Source organism: Lipotes vexillifer, unplaced genomic scaffold (genome assembly GCF_000442215.2).
Source record: "Lipotes vexillifer unplaced genomic scaffold, Lipotes_vexillifer_v1.1 scaffold302, whole genome shotgun sequence".
NCBI classification, from domain to species: domain Eukaryota; kingdom Metazoa; phylum Chordata; class Mammalia; order Artiodactyla; family Lipotidae; genus Lipotes; species Lipotes vexillifer.
Window position 1 is genome coordinate 563,599 of NW_006798913.1, and position 14,942 is coordinate 578,540.

The 14,942-nt window shown below is 34.8% G+C and overlaps 1 pseudogene; it reads right to left on the reverse strand.

Annotated features, from left to right (window-relative positions):
• LOC103090647 (6-phosphogluconate dehydrogenase, decarboxylating-like) overlaps positions 1 to 14,942 on the reverse strand; it is a 156,938-nt pseudogene that overhangs the window by 101,194 nt on the left and 40,802 nt on the right.

Here is a 14,942-nt window from a genome sequence, read left to right on the forward strand (position 1 = left end):
ACAAATATAATATCACTTATATGTGGAATCAAAATAAGTGATACAAATGAACTTAATTATAAAACAGAAACAGACTCATAGACTTTGAAAACAAACTTATGGTTACCAAAGGGGAAAGGTGGGGGAGATAAATTCAGAATTTGGGAGTAACATATATACACTACTATGTATAAAACAGACAATCAACAAGGACCTACTGTATAACACAGGGAACTCTACTCAATATTCAGTAATAAGCTATATGGGAAAAGAATCTGAAGAAGTATGGATATATGTGTATGTAAAACTGAATCACTTTGTCATACACATGAAACTAACACAACATTTTAAATCAGCTATACTCCAATATAAAATAAAAATTAAAGAAAAAAGAAGAGTGAAAGAATGTAAGGAGAGTTCTTGAATCCAAACTCCTTTCAATTAAAGGGAGCACACCAAATTGGACCAATCTCACCTTCTGCTTAAAAATAAATAAATAAATAGCTTCAACAACAACAACAACAACAACAAGAAATCCTAAGATGATGCCTTTGTTCTCCAGAAAACATGCAGGTAAGAATTTCCCCTCAGCCTCAAGCCTTCGTAGTGTCCTCCACTTCAACCTTTGTTCACCTTTCAATCAAACACATACCTAACCCTCACTCATAATCCAATCTTACCAATTTTACGTCAGATATGTGAGTTTATTTTTCAGTACCTTATTTCCTTCTAAGGCCTACTTCTATTAACAAGAGTTTATCAGCTCCTACTTGATTTTGCTTCAGATAGAAATGAATAATGCATTAAAATTAAAGTTAGGATATCTTCATGACCAAGTCTCACTAAATTGCACAAAATGAGCTCTAATTCACTTTCTCATAAATATACATTGATGCCCAAACATACAAAATAGCTAAATTTAAATACCTTCAACATGAATATTACCTTCCTCTTTTACCAAGAAAGGATCATAATATCTTACAGTAATTCCTCAGTACAAACAGGCTGGCAACTTGTTTTTTCCTCATAAGAAAAAAATCACAAAAGGAGTTTTAAGCAGTCTCTTATACATCAAAAATATTTACTGAATACTCTACATTCATGGAAATTTTAAGTGTTTAAGTGGATATGTATATGCACAGATGATGTGAATGCAAGATGTAACTATTGCATTCAAATGAGTCAAAAAGGCTAGAGAAAGAGAAATAAAGCAAATGAAGAAATAATTTAATGTTAAGTAAAAATTTCCAGCACCAAAGGAGAAGAACAAAAATGGTAGAAAAGAAACGAGGAAGGAGAAAGCATTTCCAGTTGAGAAAGGCATTCAACTGATTAGATGACACTTTGACTAATTTTATTTCATCATTTACAAAAAGGTGAAGTTACTCTACATGTGTAAGTTAAGGCAAAAAAAAAAAAAAAGGATTAAGATTTATCATTAAAAATGGGTGAATATTATTTGCTAAATGTTAAGTCTGAAATTGACTTTTTAAATTACTGTTTAAATTAAGGACATATGAAAGCATTATTTTCTACTTCTTTGTCTGAAGAATGTCTTTTATTCCAAAATTTCTGTTAAAAATAGGAAACTGCAGTTGAAATTGTCTACCTTAGAATGTTAGCCATTATTTAACCTGGATCTCCCAGAAACTATGCTTTAGAATATGTTCTAGTTTGTAAAAATTGGACCAGAAGACATCTTTAAACAGAATTCTGTACCCTACATAACCAACCTTCAAGAATAAAGAAAAATAGGAATTTTTCAGATTAAAGAAAAAAAAAACTATGACTTTTTCACCAGTAGACCTGCCCTACAAGAAAGGCTAAGTAGACTAAAAGAGTACAATACCAGATTGAAATTCAAATCTTCAAGAAAATCTGAAGAACATTGAAAATGATATACATATGGGTAAATTTAAAAGACTGTTTTCCCTCTTAATTTAATTAAACATATATTACAGTTTAAAATATAATATTGTCTTGTGACAGATAGCACTCATGTAGCTTTAATATGACAAGTATTATGTATGCAATGGGAGGTGGGGTAAATAGACCTAGACAGTAGCAAGATTTCTACATTCAGTGTCAAGTGGTACAATAGTAACTCTATATATACTGCAAGATTTGAAGGATACATATTGTAATTCCTAGAACCACCACTAAAAAAATTGCAAAGTAAGATAGGTGAAAAACAATCAATAAATTAAGACTTTATTTGAATTCATATTTAATAATTCTAAACAAGGCAGAAAAAAATGAAAAAGAGCAAAATAACAGCAACAAAAACAAAGACAAAAAAAAAGGTAAAATTGTAGACCTATATACAACCATATAATAGTTAAGTGCTCACTAACTAAGGGCTCGGAATAAAAGCCAGCCATAGATTACCAACATGGATTTAGAACAAACAAATGAAAACTAACCCTATGCTATCGACAAAACCTACTTTAAAAACAAGTTGGTTAAAAGTAAGGGAAGGAAAAATAGATGTCCCATGCAAACAGGAAATATAGAAAGGTGAGAGTGGCTGCTTTAATGTCCTATAAAGTAGACTTCAACACACAGAGGACAACCAGAAATAGAAGCTGCATTTCATATGATAAAGTTTCAATAAATTGAAGAATCTGTATTGTAAATACATAACTTACAATAAGAGAGCTTTAACTAAGTGAAGAATCAAATCAAATGCTTTTTTGTTTTGGGGATTAAAACTTTTACCACTTTCAAGAGAAAGCTTTGAGCTATTTGTGTAATTATATTGAAATCATGTGGGTGAGATTTTAGAATTTCTTCATATTAAAGATCAGCCAAGGAAATTAAATAATTTTGCAAATAATATAACTAAACCCCCAGCCACAAAGACATTTTAAAGAAAGGAGTAGGTAACCCCCAAATACCTTTACATTTTGAAAATGTGTCTAGGACACTTTTTTGCATTTCAAACTTTCCACCTATTCCTGAAAGAGGCTGGAGTCAAAGCATAGATTTACTTTCCTGTCTACATCTTCTCAGGTGGGTTTTTGAATAGTTGGTATCTTTTGCTGCAACCAAATCTAAGAGATCACCCTCCCTTAGATATAGAAACAGCGTTAGGATAGAAAATAGACCCTTATAGAAACTCTTATCAAAAATAGTATTTGGAATTCAACAGTATGACAGTTTGGGGATAAGGGAAAGAACACTTGGTTAGCAGGTCTGTGAGCTTTCCTGGCTCATGCACCTATAACATGAGGGGCTGTGATAAAGGAGCAGAAGGCTTTCTGAGCCTCATTTTTCTCATCTGAAAAATGAAAGTTACAAAGTATGTGCCTCAAGGTTTTCCCCACCTCTGACCTTAGGGACTTTGTCTTACAGATATGGTGGAGAAGGACGACAAGCATCTTCAAGCAAGTACTAAACTTAGTGCAATATGTAGCAGAGAATTTGTAAACTGTTACCAACACTAAAAAGTATTTTAAGTTACACAGCTTGCTCATTTTTACATTTTCTTAACAACAACAACAAAAAGAAATCATAAGTATTCAATAAATCAATGACAGAAGTTTTTTTTTTTTCTTTTCCTAAAAGAGGAAGAATATCTTAATTGCTTCTATTTTTAAAAAATCACTTATTTCAATGTCACCATATCCTCAATAATGTGGAAACAAAGCAGATCTAGATTCACACTGAGTCTTATACAGACTTTTATGCTTGCATAATAGAGAAACACAAAGCATTTATGTGTAAAATACATGAAAGACATTGCTATGAAATACAAAGCCAGTTAAGTCTGGCTCAGAATTCACTTATTATTTCCACTTACCCTCGGAGATATACAATACTGAAATAAATCACTAGACTTATTTTACAATGATGGGAAATGTCAAAATTACAAACATCTGGGCTCATTTCACTTTAAACACAAAAGATTTTCATGTCCAACATGACATATATTCTATAGATACACTGGATAGAAATTAGATCTGAAGGAAGGATATTAACATGTGATTTGAGAAAATTCAAATGACAATGAATACAAGGTACTGATTTTCATCTCCTTTAAAAGTATAATTGACACATTTATAAAGAATTTACTATAGGCTTCCATGGTGGCACAATGGTTGAGAGTCCACGTACCACAAAAAGAAAAACAAAACAATTTACTATTACATGCAGCATTTGTGTTTCAATTTGAAATTTAATATTTATGAAATATAGAACATATAACAATTCTATGTTCATGCAAATCCTGGTTTCTCTAAAATTTAAATAGCTCAATAAAGAATAGGAAGTATATTTTACTTCATAATAGAGACTCATTCATTTCTTTTAATGAATAAAATAGCACATTTTCTTATTTTTTAAATGGTAATCTGCATTTTGTGCTCTAATATGTAAACCTGAATTTATATGAAAACTCATCTAAATAGTAACCATAATGTTAAAGATGACTATAAAATTCTTCCATTATTAAATATCTTAGATTTTGAGTAAATGTTATTTTGTAGTCTTTGTTTTTCATTCTCCTAATAACTTTGACTAGATTTCATATCTGAACTTTCTTGCTAGATCAATCAATTCTGTTTAAAATAAGTTGGTCCAATTTAATCTCTGTTATAGTATTAAGGGGACATTCCCCTAAGAACTTAAAAATAAAAGAAATAAGATTATTCAGAGACTTAATCTTTAAAATCAACACCTAAGAAAAGAGTTATGAAGCATCTTAGAAAAAAACACTGGCTCTCAACCCTGCGAGACTGGCACATACCATGAAGGCTTAGGTACCCCAAAAGTCCACAGCCCTCGGGAGGGAAGATGCCCAAAGCAGGAACTTGTTCACAAGTATCCACATCTTCTGTAGTTAGACCACAGATCATCATTCTAACCAAGGCAGTCATCACATACTGAAAGTAAGAAGACAGATGGCTTATGGAGAGAGACCGTCTGGGAACCCCACCCAGTATGGGTGTTTTCTCTTAGTAAGTGTGAAAAGTGAAATAAAATGGAGTCACTTGTGCCAGGGGGTTTCAAGTGGAGTGGGAGGCGATTAAGGAGGTGGACCTTACCTATGTCCTCACCAGGTGGAACCATGAACTTTTGAACTGGATCAAAAATCAAATATTCCAAGGACTCTGCTAGGAAACCTGCAACTTGTTAGCCTTGCTGCCTTTTCCCTCCCTCTAGTGATGGTCTTAGCGATCAATAGCCTTCAGCCAAGGCTAGCTTCTGCCTCCAGCTCCAATTAAAATTCTTTGTAATGCAAACCTTCCTTCTTTGCCTTTAAAAGCCCCTGACTGGGCTTCCCTGGTGGCGCAGTGGTTGAGAGTCTGCCTGCCCATGCAGGAGACATGGGTTGGTCCCTGGTCCGGGAGGATCCCACATGCCGCGAAGTGGCTAGGCCCATGAGCCAAGACCACTGAGTCTGCGCGTCCAGAGCCTGTGCTCTGCAATGGGAGAGGCCATAACAGTGAGAGGCCCGTATACCGCAAAAAAAATTAAAAAGAGGTCATGAAGCAAGAGCTGGTGCAATTCAGGAAAACATAAACAGACAGCAAAATCATTTCAGAAAGGAAGACAAAAACTATGAGGAACTCTAGAGTCTGTCATACAGAGTGAAGTAAGTCAGAAAGAGAAAAAAATATACCGTTTGCTAACACATATATATGGAATCTAAAAAAAAAAAAAACATAAAGGTTCTGAAGAACCTAGAGGCAGGACAGGAATAAAGATGCAGACATAGAGAATGGACTTGAGGACATGGGGAGGGGGAAGGGTAAGCTGGGATGAAGTGAGAGAGTGGCATAGACATATATATACTACCAAATGTAAAATGGATACCTAGTGGGAAGCAGCTACATAGCACAGGGAGCTCAACTCGGTGCTTTGTGACCACCTAGAAGGGTGGGATAGGGAGGATGGGAAGGAGACGCAAGAAGGAGGAGATACGGAGATATATGTATATGTAGAGCTGATTCACTTTGTTATAAATCAGAAACTAACACACCATTGTAAAAAATATCCCCATAAAAATTTAAAAAAATAAAAAATGTGAGGAACTCAACAGAGAATAGATCCCATAGAGAGCCCAGAAAGAGACATATGGAAAGAAAGGAGAAAGAACAAAATGCAATGTAAATGAAGGCAGAGAGTGTGTGAGAGGATTGGGCCACAACAAAAATATAAATGATAGGCAGAGGCAATCCAATGTAGCAGAAGTAGAGACTTCTGAGAACAAAATAAAAGCAATAAGATAGAAATTAAAAATATAGTTCCAGAGGAGTTTCCTGAAATAAAAGAAGGTTCAATTCTACATATTGAAATGTCTCCTTGTCCATTAATCTGAAAGTTTTAACACTAACATATTCTGCAAACACATTGAATTTTGAAGTTAATTTTTAAAATATGTTGGTCAAATATGCAAACAGATTAATTCATTTGAAAAAGAAGAAAATCAGTTTCACATCACATTTCTTCACAGGAACAATCAGTGTCAGAAGAAAGCGAAGCAACACATAAGACATTCAAGGAAATAAAGTGAGGGCCAACCTATCCTTTAAATTTATAACTATAAAAAGTTTTGAACACAGAGATTAGAAAATGTTTGCATAAGCCTTTTTGAGAAAACTACTAGAAAACTCTGGCCATGCAAGAGATGACTAATGAAAATTTAGCTCCCTCTGCCAAAATTGTCACTTGATACATTTAGAAGAACTTATAATCAAAAAGTAAAATACTCCAGTGGATGAACCAGAATATAAACCAACTGTTAATGCACCAGAGTTAACTAGTTGTTCTTCTGGTTTATGGCTCTAAGTAGAGAAGTGTAGGGGACACACTGGTGATGCCTGTGAGGTGGGGTCAGCAGTTCTACTACTAACCAGGTATGAAATGTTGCTAGAAAATTGTCCTGTATTTTGGAATTTTTATTTCTATGTGGACACATTTATAATCTGATGTGTAACTGAGATGAAAATTAAAGATCAATTGCTTAGTTTTGGAAAGAGAAAAGGCATATATACAATGTACTCTTGTCCCATCTGTGTGACTCTGGGATGTCAGAGCATCACTCTAATTCCTTGTCTCTGTTTTCTTTTTGTAAATTGTGGTGGCATAAACAATAAAATAGTTCTTTTTATGCTTTTCTGTGTATTTTATTTTGCTGTTGGTCTTTCTGTGAAGGCTGAATAATTTGTATTTGTTTGCTCAGAAAATATTTATTTAGCACCCATTATATGCCATAGACTGTTCTAGTGAATAATAAGACAAAATCCCTACTCTCCTGACCTTACATTTTAGTTGCTGCTGAAGAAGAGAAAATAAACAATAAACATGATAAATACATTGTATAATATGTTACAAGGTGAGAAGTACTATGAAAACAAATAGAGAAGAATAAGAAGGTATAAGAAGTACCTGGGGGAGGGGGCTTCCCTGGTGGTGCAGTGGTTGAGAGTCCGCCTGCCGATGCAGGGGACACAGGTTTGTGCCCCAGTCTGGGAGGATCCCACATGCTGCGGAGTGGCTGGGCCCGTGAGCCATGGCTGCTGAGCCTGTGCGTCTGGAGCCTGTGCTCTGCCACGGGAGAGGCCACAATAGTGAGAGGCCCAGGTACCGCAAAAACAAAAAAAAAAGAAGAAGAAGTGCCTGGGGAATGATCCTGTTCTTAAAAGGGAATTCATAGTAGGCCTCATTATTGGCCATGATTAGGCAAAACTTATTTAATCACTTTTTAAATGAAAAGTTTTGCCTTTTGAGATTCTCTAGAACAATTTCCAAAGCCTGGAAATTAACTCTCCTTTTTAAAAAATTGGACTAATTATTGATTTTGTAACTTACTTTGCTCTCCCAAGAATAAACCCAGCATTTACACCGTCTATTTTATTATTCCAATATATTGATTCTGATTTTAAGTATATTTGTTCCTTTTACTTTCTCTCCTTAGATAAGTTTTGTTTTTCATTTTCTAGCCTCTTATGCTAAAAGTTTTGTTGTTTTATTTTCATTCTACCTCATTTAAGAAAACAAGCTTTTAGGACTATGAATTTTTATCTGAGTAATTTTTGTTACATCTAATGAATTATGATAAAGAATGTACTAATTACTGTTATTCTCTAATTTGTAATTGCAACTTAATTTTTATTATACCCAAGAGTCATTTAGAGAGAGTTTTCTTTTTTTTTAATTTCCAAGACTTTTTGTTTATACTCTAGTTATTAATTTTTGGTTTACTGTGTTATGGTCAGCAAAAGGGATCTGGATTATTTTATATTTTGTTCTTATTAAACTATTCCTCATCATCTAATATGTAGTAAACTTCAGTAAATGATACCTGGAAACTTGAAAATAGAGGATATTCTTGTCAGTAGGAAATAGATTTCTATGTATGGATGGATATATCACTACTGTATATATGATTATGCTTTTGTGAGTTTATATCTCCAATGTTTGGTGTAGTATTCATTAAATACAAAGGTGTTTATTTTAATGTGCATTCTATTTTGATCAATAAAAGACTCTTCTTTAATAAAAAATATTTCTTCTTGTTTCTAGAAAAAGAATCTAGCAAAAAAATGACAAAATAACAAGTAGATTAAAATGTGTTGGCTGAATTCACACATGCAGAGAAAGTAGACCAATACACACACACACACACACACACACACATATACACACACACACACACACACACAGAGTAAAGACAAAGTTGGAAGAAGTAAAAAGAGACTAAACACTGGGAAATACAATAAGGGATAGTGAGAAATAAATAAAATGAAAAAACTTTAAATTTTTTAATTACTGGAGATAAAATAATTGAAATATGTACAATCAAAAGAGAACCAACATTCTCATAATTTGCGTTCTCTAAGAAAAACAAAATCAGCTATTCATAACTGAAAGCACTCTAATAAGTTTAAAGGGTCCATGCATACCAACTTGATGAAGAGAGTCCTGGTTTGCACCTGTTTACCCAGTGTCTGTGCAGTTATTACTCTATTCCCTATCAAAAGAGACTTGTTCTTGGAGATATATTATAAAATCACTCTATGTACAAAGGGAAAATAGAGGATAACTTTTTTCTCTGTAGTACCATTCAGTATCAGAAGGTAATTGAATAATAATTAAAAAGAATTCAAGTTAAAAAGTGTGAACCTAGAAATTTACATCCAGCAAAGCTCTATCTTTGTTATAAACACTACAGATAAACAGTTTTGAACATGCAAGAACTTTGGTAATATTGTTCTTGAAATAATAGCTTACTATTACTTCAAAAGTTAGTAATAACTTTTTAGCTTACTAAGTTAGTAATAACTTTGGTAATAGCTTTTCTAGAAGAAACTGCTAGATGCCAACTTTAGCTAACTAAAATATGGCTAGAGAAATTCAGCAAAAAGATAAAAATTAACATTTAATATTTAACTACATAAGAAAAATAATAGAGAAAAGGAGATAAAGATATTTAATAAAATTTTTATGTAGAAATAATAAGACTTTTAAAACTTTGAAAGCAGAAGGAGAAAAGTTGCAAAATAGAATAAGATTGTTGTTTAATACATTTTAAAAGCTAAGAGGCAATAAAAATATTATTTAAAATAAATAATAAAGGTAGTAGCATATTTAAGACCAAAAATGTAAACAGTAAGAAAATTTACACTGTTTACTAGAATAATGGAAGGAAAGGAACTTCCTAACTGTGATAAGAAACACAAAAACAAACAATAAGTGAAAACAGACAATAAAATAAGAGACCTTTAAGAAAAAAACCTAAAAAGAGAAAATATCATATATGGCAGAATTAAAACCCCACATATCTGTCATAACATTAAATGTAAATGAATTTAACTCACCTATTAAAGAAAACATATGCAGATTAGATCATAAGCTAAATAGCAATGCTAGGATGTTTATAAGAGACACTCACAAAGTGATTCTTTAAAGTTAAAAATAAAAGAATAGGGCTTCTCTGGTGGTGCAGTGCTTGAGAGTCTGCCTGCTGATGCAGGAGACATGGGTTCGTGCCCCGGTCTGGGAGGATCCCACATGCCATGGAGTGACTAGGTCCGTGAGCCATGGCTGCTGAGCCTGCATGTCCGGAGCCTGTGCTCTGCAACAGGAGAGGCCACAGCAGTAAGAGGCCTGCATACTGCAAAAAAATAAAAAAATAAAAATAAAATAAAAGAATAGGCAACTGTAAACCAACAAGCAAATATTAATGCTGCAGTCATAGTATAAAACCACATGAATTTCAATCCAAAAGTATTAAATTTGGCAAAAAGGAAATTTCATAATACGAAAAGCTACAACTAATGATAAACATAGTACAGTTATGAATGTCATAATTGAATATCAAATAAGAGCAAAAATGTTATGTCAGAAATTATAGGAGATAAAAAGAGCAGCAGCAACAAGATTTTATTTCACTTCTTTTACTTTATTACATATTGAATTAGAGAAAAATAAATATCCATTGAAAACTTGAATAAATAATAAGATCAATCTAATTTATTTATATGAATTTGGTCACTGAAAATAAACAACATGCCTATTTTTAAATGCCTGTAAAATACTGACAGTCAAAAGACAGTCTCTTCAATAAGTGGTGCTGGGAAAATTGGACAGCTGCATGTAAAAGAATGAAATTAGAGCACTCCCTAATACCATACACAAAAATAAACTCAAAATGGATTAAAGACCTAAATGTAAGGCCAGACACAATAAAACTCTTAGAGGAAAACATAGGCAGAACACTCTATGACATAAATTGCAGCAAGATCTTTTTTGACCCACCTCCTAGAAAAATGGAAATAAAAACAAAAACAAACAAATGGGACCTAATGAAAATTAAAAGCTTTTGCACAGCAAAGGAAACCATAAACAAGATGAAAAGACAACCCTCAGAATGGGAGAAAATATTTGCTGATGAAGCAACTGACAAAGGAATAATCTCCAAAATATACAAGCAGCTCATGCAGTTCAATATCAAAAAAATAAAAAACCCAATCCAAAAATGGGCAGAAGACCTAAATAGACATTTCTCCAAAGATATACAGATTGCCAACAAATGCATGAAAGGATGCTCAACATCACTAATCTTAGAGAAATGCAAACCAAAACTACAATGAGGTATCACCTCACACCGGTCAGAATGGCCATCATCAAAAAATCTACAAACAATAAATGCTGGAGAGGGTGTGGAGAAAAGGGAACCCTCTTGCACTGTTGGAGGGAATGTAAATTGATACAGCCACTATGGAGAACAGTTTGGAGGTTCCTTAAAAAACTAAAAATAGAACTACCATAGGACCCAGCAACCCCACAACTGGGCATATACCCTGAGAAAACCATAATTCAAAAAGAGTCATGTACCACACTGTTCATTGCAGCACTATTTACAATATCCAGGACATGGAAGCAACCTAAGTGTCCACCAACAGATGAATGGATAAAGAAAATGCGGCACATATATACAATGGAATATTAGTCAGCCTTAAAAAGAAATGAAATTGAGTTATTTGTAGTGAGGTGGATGGACCTAGGGTCTGTCATACAGAGTGAAGTAAGTCAGAAAGAGAAAAACGAATACCATATGCTAGCACATATATATGGAATCTAAGCAAAAAAAAAAAAAAAAAAAGGTTCTGAAGAACCTAGGGGTAGGATAAGAGTAAAGATGCAGACATAGAGAATGGACTTGAGGACATAGGGAGGGGGAAGGGTAAGCTGGGCCGAAGTGAGAGAGTGGCATTGACATGTATACACTACCAGATGTAAAATAGATAGCTAGTGAGAAGAGGCCGCATAACACAGGGAGATCAGCTCTGTGCTTTGTGACCACCTAGAGGGGTGGGATAGGGAGGGTGGGAGGGAGGCACAAGAGGTAGGGGATATGGTGATATATGTATACATATAGTCGATTCACTTTGCTATACAGCAGAAACTAACACAAAATTGTAAAGCAATTATACTCCAATAAAGATGTTAAAAAATATATTACTGGGCTTCCCTGGTGGCACAGTGGTTGAGAGTCTGCCTGCTGATGCAGGGGACGCAGGTTCATGCCCTAGTCCAGGAAGATCCCACATGCCGCAGAGCGGCTGGGCCCATGAGCCATGGCCGCTGAGCCTGACTGTCCAGAGCCTGTGCTCCTCAACAAGAGAGGTCACAGCAGTGAGAGGCCTGCGTACCGCAAAATAAATAGTGACAGTCCTTAACTATTGAGAAGGCTACAGAATGATCAGTAAGGTAGGTCTGACTGATATATACTAACTCTGGCCAAAGGGAGGAAACATTAATCAATGCTTCTATGATTTTACATGTCTAATATCTAGAACTGAATCAAAAATTACCAGACATGCTATGGTACAGAACCAAATAACTTGAAACAAAAGCAAAAAAAAGAATAGTAACAGACCCAAAGAGGACTGAAATCTTGGAGTTAGACATGGAATTTAAATAACTATGATTAATATATTTGAACATAGGTGAAAAATGAAGACTTGTACCACATAATTGGAATCTACATAGAAAATCAAGTGAAAATGATAGAAGTTAAAAATACTATTGCTGAAAATAAGAATTCAACAGATAGATTTAAAAGCAGGTTAGACATGGCAGAAACTAGGATTAGTATAGCTTTAAGATAGAAAATATGTAAAAGATAGATAACAAATTCAGAAAGTTTTTGGAGTCCAAGAAGTAGAAATGATGAGGAAGAAGCAATAAAGGGTATTAGCCAAGAATTTTTCAAAACTGGTGAAAGACATCAAGACAAAGTTTCAAGAAACTTTTCATACTTCAGGCAGGGAAAAACAAACAACAACATAAAATAAAGGAAGAGGGCTTCCCTGGTGGCGCAGTGATTGAGAGTCCGCCTGCCGATGCAGGGGACACGGATTTGTGCCCTGGTCTGGGAAGATCCTCATTGCCGTGGAGTGGCTAGGCCCGTGAGCCATGGCCGCTAAGCCTGCACGTCCGGAGCCTGTGCTCCACAACAGAGAGGCCACAACAGTGAGAGACCCGTGTACTGCAAAATAAATAAATAAATAAATAAAAATAAAATATAAAGGAAAAAAGAAAAGAAAACCATACCTGGCCACTAGCACAGAGGGATGATGAGTGATACTTGGGAGAGAACAGGAGGGAAGTGTCTGGCTGCTGCTCATATTCTACTTCTTGACCCAGATGATGGTTACAGGTATTTTCATTGTGTGAAAAGTCATAGCGTGTGCATATTACTGTTTATATGTTACACTTCAAATTACAAGTTTTAAAATGACTCTAAATGTTTTATTCTTGTTTAGTAAGCTACTAACTTCCCTCCCCTGCCCCATGGCCACTGAGTCTCATAGAAGGAGGAAAGATAGATAACACTTTAGAAAAAATGGGATATAACAAAATATAGGAAGTAAAAAGTAAAATCTGTCTCTTCCTGCTCAGCAGATTTCAGAAAAATGAAAGACAGGAATAAGGGGGAGTGAATACAATACACATCTTTGTTTCACTGTCTCCTAGTGGAGCTCCAGAGGGGAATGTCCAGTAAAATGCATCAAACCATGTTTAGGGAGACAAGGACCACTGGGAAGATTGTATTGGGTTGGGCAAAAAGCTTGTCTGTTTTTTTCCGTAAGGTGGCTCTAGTAGCACTTAGTTGTCTTTAACTTCATTCAAAACAATTTTGTTAGATTGTACTGTGACAGCTGTCATATCAGCGTGCATTTAAAAAACAATTAAAATTGGTAAATGTATAGCCATTTTAATATTGAAGATGGAAGAAAAAAGCAACATTTTCAGCATATTATGCTTTATTATTTCAAGAAAGGTAAAAACGCAACTGAAATGCAAAAAAAAGATTTATGCAGTGTATAGAGAAGGTGCTGCGACTGATCAAACGTGTCAAAAGTGGTTTGCGAAGTTTCATGCTGGAGGTTTCTCCCTGGATGGTGCTCCATGGTGGGGTAGACCAGTTGAAGTTGATAGTGATCAGATTGAGACATTAATTGAGAATAGTCAAGGTTATACCACACAGGAAATAGCCGACATATGCAAAATATCCAAATCAAGCATTGAAAATCATTTGCACCAGGTTGATTATGTTAATCACTTTGATGTTTGGGTTCCACATAAGCGGAAAAAAACCTTCTTGACCGTATTTCTGCTTGCGATTCTCTACCAAAATGTAATGAAAGTGTTCCGTTTTTAAAACAAATTGTGACGGGCAATGAAAAGTGGATACTGTACAATAATGTGGAATGGAAGAGATCATGGGGCAAGCAAAATGAACCACCAACAACCACACCAAAGGCTAGTCTTCATCCAAAGAAGGAGATGTGTATATGGTGGGATTGGAAGAGAGTTCTCTATTGTGAGCTCTTTCCAGGAAACCAGAGGATTAATTCCAATCCCAATTAGACCAACTGAAAGCAGAACTCAACGAAAAGCATCCAGAATTAGTCAACAGAAAATGCATAATCTTCTATCAGGATAACACAAGACTGCCTGTTTATTTAATGATCAGGTAAAAACTGTTACAGCTTGGCTGGGAAGTTCTGATTCATCTGCTGTATTCACCAGACATTGCACCTTCGGATCTCCATTTATTTAGGTCTTTACAAAATTCTCTTAATGGAAAAAATTTCAATTCCCTGGAAGACTGTAAAAGTCACATGGACCAGTTCTTTGCTCAAAAAAGATAAGAAGTTTTGGGAAGATGGAAGTATGAAGGGAATTATGAAGTTGCCTGAAAAACGGCAAAATGGTGAATATGATGTTCAATAAAATGGTGAAAATAAAAAATGTGCCTTTTATTTTTACTTAAAAACTGAAGTCACTTTTTGGCCAACCCAATAGGTACTGCTCACCTTCTCCCCCTGTCATGTGCAGGCAGCTTACATCCTCTAGGAGGGAATCCTTTCACAGGATTAATGTCAACGTGGGAGGGGGTGCAGTGCTGCGCTGGGGCAGATGTCCAGGTGAATGACCCAAGGGAG